Here is a 6,695-nt window from a genome sequence, read left to right as displayed (position 1 = left end):
GGACGAACAAAGTGTCCGACTTCCTAAGGGAACTGGTATGGTAAAACCGTAGAGCTCGTACCACAAGGTCTTGTGAGTTAAAGGCCGGCACTACAATTTCCCCATTAATGTGGAAACTATAGACCACCTTAGGCAGGAACCCAAGGCAAGTCCGAAGCACTGCCCTGCTGCTGTGAAAAACCAGAAAGAGCCCCCAAATCTGACACCCTCCTGGCGGAAGCAATAGCCAGGAGAAACACAGTCTTAGCTGTGAGCCATTTGAGATCCACTGAGCCCAGTAGTTCAAATGGAGGTCAATTCCCAAGGAGCCACAGTAGGCACAAAGGGAGGCTGTATGCGAAGAGCACCCTGCATAAAAGGTGCGAACATCCGAGAGTGGAGCAATCCTCCACTGAAACCACACAGACAGTGCGGAAACATGTACTTTCAATGAGGCTAGACGAAGACCCTTATCTAATCCTGCCTGGAGAAAAGCCAGAACCCTGGATATCCGAAATACCTGGGAATCGTACCCCCTGGGGCGACACCATTCAAAGAAGGTATGCCATACCCTGTGGTAAATCCTGGCAGAAGCAGGTTTCCGAAGCATGGATGTCTCAAGACCCACGCCGTCAAAGACAGACGACTCAAATCCGTGTAAACACAAGGACCCTGAGACAACAGGTCCGGACGTTGAGGAAACAGCAACAGAGCGTCTATGGAGAGACTCTGAAGATCTGAGTACCAGTGACGTCCGACCACACTGGAGCCACCAGCAGGATCATGCCTCCCTCTTGCTTGAACTTCTTCAATACCCGAGGAAGAAGGGAGAAAGGAAGAAACAGGTACGCAAACTGGAAGGTCCACCGAACCGACAGAGCGTCTACCAGGAGAGCCTCTGCGTCTCTTGTTCTGGACCCGTACACTCTTAGCTTGCATTTGTATCTGGAGGCCATGAGATCTATCTCTGGAAAACCCCATTTGTCCACCAGGAGTTGGAAGACCTCCTGGTGAAGTGACCACTTCCCTGGATGTACATCGTGTCGACTGAGGAAGTCCGCTTCAGAGTTGAGTACTCCTGGAATGAACACTGCCGTATGGAATCTCATGCATGAACACCGCACATTATGCACAGTTAAGCTGCTAACATGACGCTCAGTAGCGAATGCACAATATCCTGCATGCGAACGCTGTTTATTAGCTGCATGCGTGCACATCTGCCCCAAATCAGATAAACCTAACTAGCGTCTTTACATCAAACCCCACATACTCACACATTACATATTCACATACAAGGTTCCAAAAGCTTTAAGGTATAAGATTCAAGTATGCACATTTACTATAATTGCTATGAAATAAAGATTATTTTGTAACTAAGGTTTTATATGTGATAAGTAAGCCATGTTTGGTATTGTACTGATGCATACTCTCTCAACAGTATTCCGGTAACATCGATGTAGAGATCGCAACAGGCATTCTCAACTTATGGACCGCAGAGACTTCAAGCAACAAAATGAACATTATATGACCAACCATTAGGATTTGCATGAGGTGGGAAACCAGAGACCACCAGTTGTTAGAGGCTGGACTGTGTATATTTGAACCAACCTGTTAAATGCCTTGTAACATATGCCCTCTCCTTTAGGACCAATGGTATTAGCAACAAACTTCTCTATTGTGTTGTCTATTTCTGGAGGGTATAAATATGTGTGCTCTGACCCTGGGTTTCGAGTCTTCGTGCTGAATGCTGATTGACGAGGGGTTTCTTGCTGATGCCTACATCTGGTCCAGAGCGCTGCGTATGTATAACTGTACTTGGGTCTGTATAATTCCTTTGCGCTAAATTTGTACTTATAACTAGCGTGTAACTGACTGTACTTTTGCTTGAATAATATTTTGTGCTTTGGAACCACAGGTTCTAGGTCTGGAGTCTTTATTTACTGTATAACTGCGTACGCAAAATAGCGTCGTCCTTAGAGGTTTATAGGCAGGATATCAGAAGGTATAGGCAGGGGTGTATAGAGGTTCAAAGGCAGAATCCTTAATCCGACCATGTGATCCATCCCATCTGAAGAGGATCAGCCTCTGTAGAGGTCTTGAACGAAACTGGGCATATTCCACCATGTCGAATGTCGACACCATGGAAATCAGTAATCTCAATGCCAAGTGAATGAACACCTGGCGACCCTGGAGACAGGAACGTAACCTGGTATGTAGGGCTGAGATCTTCTCCTCTGTAAAGAAGATTCTCTGCTGCTGAGAGTCCAACAGTGCTCCCAGATGCATCATCCTCTGAGATGGCATCAGTGAGGACTTTTTCCAATCGATCAGCCGTGAGTATGCAACACCGATATTGTCAGTTGCAGATGATTGCGAAGTACCTCCGGAGACCCTGCTAGGAAAAGCAGGTTGTCCATGAAAGGTAACAGGCGAACCCCCTGTAACCGCAGGCGAGCCGCCATGACCGCCATTACCTTGGTGAACACCTGCGGAGCCGCGGAAAGAACAAACGGCAGCGGTTGAAACTGGTAATGGTGATCCAATACAGCAAATCTGAGAAACCTCTGAGGAGCCGTAGCAATGGGGATATGCAGGTAGGCATCCTGAATATTCAGGGACACCATGAAATCCCCAGGTTCCATAGCTAATATAATGGAACGTCGAGTCTCCATACTGAACCGAGGGACCCTCAGAGACTTGTTGAGAGCCTTGAAGTTGAGAATAGGACGGACAGAACCGTTCGGTTTTGGTACCAAAAAGAGATTGGAATAAGAACCCATCCCCCTGAGGGACGGGGGGACTGGAACTATGACCCCGTCTTGGAGCATAGAACTTACCACTTTCTGGATTTCCAGAGCCTTTGTGGAATGAAGGCCTACCTCCGGAGTGTAGGAAACAAAACTGATGGGGAGGCCTTCTGTTGAAGGAGAGGGCGTACCCGTGAGAAACCACTTCTCTGACCCAGGTGTCTGTGATAATCATCCACCAGTGCTGGGCAAACCAAAGAAGTCGGCCTCCCACCCTGGGGTTCCCCAAGGGGAGGCCCAACTCATGCTGAGAGTTTGCCCTAGGCTTGGTGACAAGGCGTCTAGCACTCCAAGGTCGCTTCTTGGACTAGGGTGTCTTCCTGGTGGCTCCTGATGGCCTGGGAAAAGACTGCACCTTCTGCTTACCTTGAGGACGATCGTCTTTTCAGCCTAAGTAGCAGTCCTAGACGGAGCCTGAGGCGATGGCAGACATGCAGACTTTGCAGCTGCCAATGTACTTACAATTTTATCCAGGTCTGGGCCGAAGAGGACCAGACCATTAAACGGCAAGCCTTCCAGGCCCTTCTTTGAATGCAGACGTGGAATCTAAGAACGTAACCACCACGATCGGCAAGCCGAAACTGCTGCTGCTGAAATCCTGGAAGTAAGCAGGCTAACATCCAACGCTGCTTCGCTAATATAAGTAGCAGAATCACGGATACTACCAGCACCGTCTGCTCCTCAGAAGCATCAGAGGAGAATGACGATTAAAAAGCATCAGCCCATTTTTCCATGGCCCAAGCCACCCAACAGACCGCCATGAGCAGTCTGGCGGATCCCCCGGCCAAAGAGTAAATGGATGTTAAGTAAATCTCTACCTTGCGGTCCGAAACGTCCTTAAATGAGGACATAGACGGCATGGGTAAGATTGCACTCTTAATCAGGCGTGTCACATGGGAATCCACCTGAGGAGGGGTGTCCCACTTAGTGAAGTAATCCTCTGCAAAGGGATAAGAATATGAGTCTCTTTTGGGGCTGAAACATTCTGCCTGGGAATTTCCACGCTTCCTCCATATGGTCCACCAGCTGACCAGAGAGGAAAAACTGACGCCTTACCTTTTAAAGTATGCGTAAGACGATGCAGTCTCAGGGAGACAGTCATCCTCCATAACCCTGCGGAAAGCTTTAATTAGCCCGGATACATAAATCCTGCACTTATACTCAACCGCTTAAGTGGGTCGTTCCGAGTCAGATTCCGGGAGCTCCCCTTCATCTGACATCATCATCGTCATAATGTGGTAACAGTGGCGCTACTAATGGTCTCTCAGCAGGCCGTAGAGCGGGCACCTGCAAAACGTCCGTTAAGTTCTGTACTGTGGCGGACCGAGGGCCTGATTCAGAGACGGATGCTCTGAAAGAGCGCTCGCTCTGATTCAGGGCGGTTTTTTTTTTTGTGCGGCCTCCAGGCAACTCGCATAGCTGTGGGTGACCACCCACAGCTATTGCGACCGGCCAGGCCATCGCGACCATCGGGGCTTGTGGTAGGGTCTTGTGGACGCAAGCCTCAGAGAGCTTCCGGCTCTAATAGAGCCGGAAGCTCTCCCACTGACATCACTGGTGATGTCAGTGGGGCCACCCACAAACGGCAGGCGTTCGCTTGGGAACGCCTCAGTTTGTGAAGCCACCCCCACGCCACGCCTCCAAAATGGTGCGAGCTGTCGATCAAAATTGATAGCCGCCCCGTTTTGGTGCAAGACCCGGAGCAACGGAGCGCCCGTCGCTAGCCGGGTCTCACGCGTGCGCACGTCAGAGCCGGCGCTTGCGAGCGGGTCTGAATCAGGTCCAGAGTGCTCACCCAGGCAGGTTCCTCTTGGGACAGCCTCTGAGGAGGAGGACCCTGTGCCACCATCAACTGCCCCGGTGCCCCAAGTACAGGGGAAGGGACTGCCGCCTGATGCGTGAACCCCAATTGATGGAACGCAGGAGGAGCGGACAATCGCCCTACCAAGGCTTTAACAGCTAGTTTAAGCGCCGCCCAAGGAGGCTCCTGGGACGTGCTGGCCACTACAGGAGGTGACAGGCAGGGACAAACAAGTGCTGCATATCCCATCCTGCGGAAACTCTCCCTCCCCCACACATGTTACACCTGGAACAGTGAACCGGGGGTAGCACTATGTGCGGAATCCTCACTACCAGATATGTTAGTATATGACCCCTTACAGTAAGTAAAACACTACCCACTGTGAGGTTTAATATCCACCCTGACAGTAGTGTGCACCAATTAGGGTAGAACAGAGCAGAAAACAGGGACAGTAAAAATGGATGACAGAAGAAAATATACAGCTTTGCTAGCATAAAGTCACATACTGTGCAGAAATAAATGCCTGCACTAACAGCGCTATCATCAACCACTCAGATGCTAAGTCTGAAGTGGGAATAGCGCTACCTGACCAAACATTAAGCTGTAGGAGAGGTAGGATGGTGGGGGACCCAGGCTCCACATTCCTACTCAGCGTTGCTGTGCATCCAAGATGGCCACCGTGCGTTCTGTAGGCGGAGCCGTGGGGAAGGATCCCAAGCACCAGCGCGCCAAGCCTCAGTAGAAAGGCAGCTGGTGCAGTGAGAGAGGGGTCTTTCCCATAGTCTAAAACCGGAAAAGCACCCTCTCTGGCAGGCCATTAACCCTCAGGATGCTGGAGCGCTTCCTTAATGCTCCAGCCCCATATCCCTGGTGGTCTAGTGGTAGCGCAGGATGAGTACCTGGCTCCACTAACTGCACCCCTCAGGTAGCCCCCAGCCCTGAGGACACTGGACTGTGCCACAGTGGGCTCCGTCCGCAGACGCCCCCTGTGCTTACCTTGTTGCTCCCTGTGCACCTGACCACAGTCCTGCTAGCTGGGACCCCCAGAAAAGCCTGCAGAGTTCCCTGGTTCAGTACCGGTGGCTCAGCGCCAGCAGGGGTGTAGGTGGGGTAGTGGGGGCTTCCGCTGGACTGTCCCCACTAGCCGCACTTGCAGTCTTCTTAACTTCGGGGCTGTTTTTGCCAGCAGCCCCCATGCAGTGACCCGACTATGGCCGGGTACCAACTGAAACTGAGGTGCCTTGGCCTGGGGGCGGGGTTATAGGAGGGGGGCCCAGTGCATGCTGGGAGCACAAAGTTAACTGTGTGGTGCCCGATGGCCAAGCCAGGACTATAACCCAAGGTAACCCTGTGGATACCCTATGGAGCCTGCTGCATAAATATATTTTAAATAAACAAATTCAAATGTTTTCTGTATTAGTTCCCTAATCGTAAACAATTATAGACATTCCACCCATAACTGCACCAAGTGGGACAATAATAACACCAATTTGACCTACAATGTTACAAGTTTCTCCAGATAAAGTTGGCCAAATCTGGCAATTTCCACATACAATTTATTCATTTACCACCCCTGCAGTGTCTTTGATCAAGAGGTCATAAAATCTTGTGGGTGGCTGTATTTTATTGTACTGTATTGTATTGTATAGGGTGCAGTTATTCAACCTCACCTCCTGATGGTCAGATCTGCCTTATTCAGAGATGTACGCAAACCCAATGGTGTGAGATCTGTGCATGTGCAGATCTCGTTCTGAGAGATCGCTAGCAGTGCCCCCTAAGCCACAACATGAATGACAAGCTGCGGCAGTTTGGGGACTGGGTGGTCTTGAAAACAGATGTGTCGGCCCCGTTTTTGAGGCACGCCGTGGCCAGTGTCTGCGTCTTGCAACACAGGGTTACTCAGATGGCAGATGTTCCCACAGAGTGAGCCGATGCTGCACCCCTCGGATCTGCAATGCATACAGTAGGCGTCATTTTAAACTAGACGCCACCTGTGGCATAAGCATATTATTGCACAGCCGCTGCATGCAGAGTCGCAGTCTGTGCATTATCACCCATCTCTGATCAGGCCCAGAGTCTTCTGGATTTCCAAGTTGGCCACAGAACAG

The sequence above is a fragment of the Taudactylus pleione genome, unplaced genomic scaffold (genome assembly GCF_031769625.1).
Source record: "Taudactylus pleione unplaced genomic scaffold, aTauple2 ptg002131l, whole genome shotgun sequence".
NCBI classification, from domain to species: Eukaryota; Metazoa; Chordata; class Amphibia; order Anura; family Myobatrachidae; genus Taudactylus; species Taudactylus pleione.
This window is presented reverse-complemented; position numbering follows the sequence as displayed.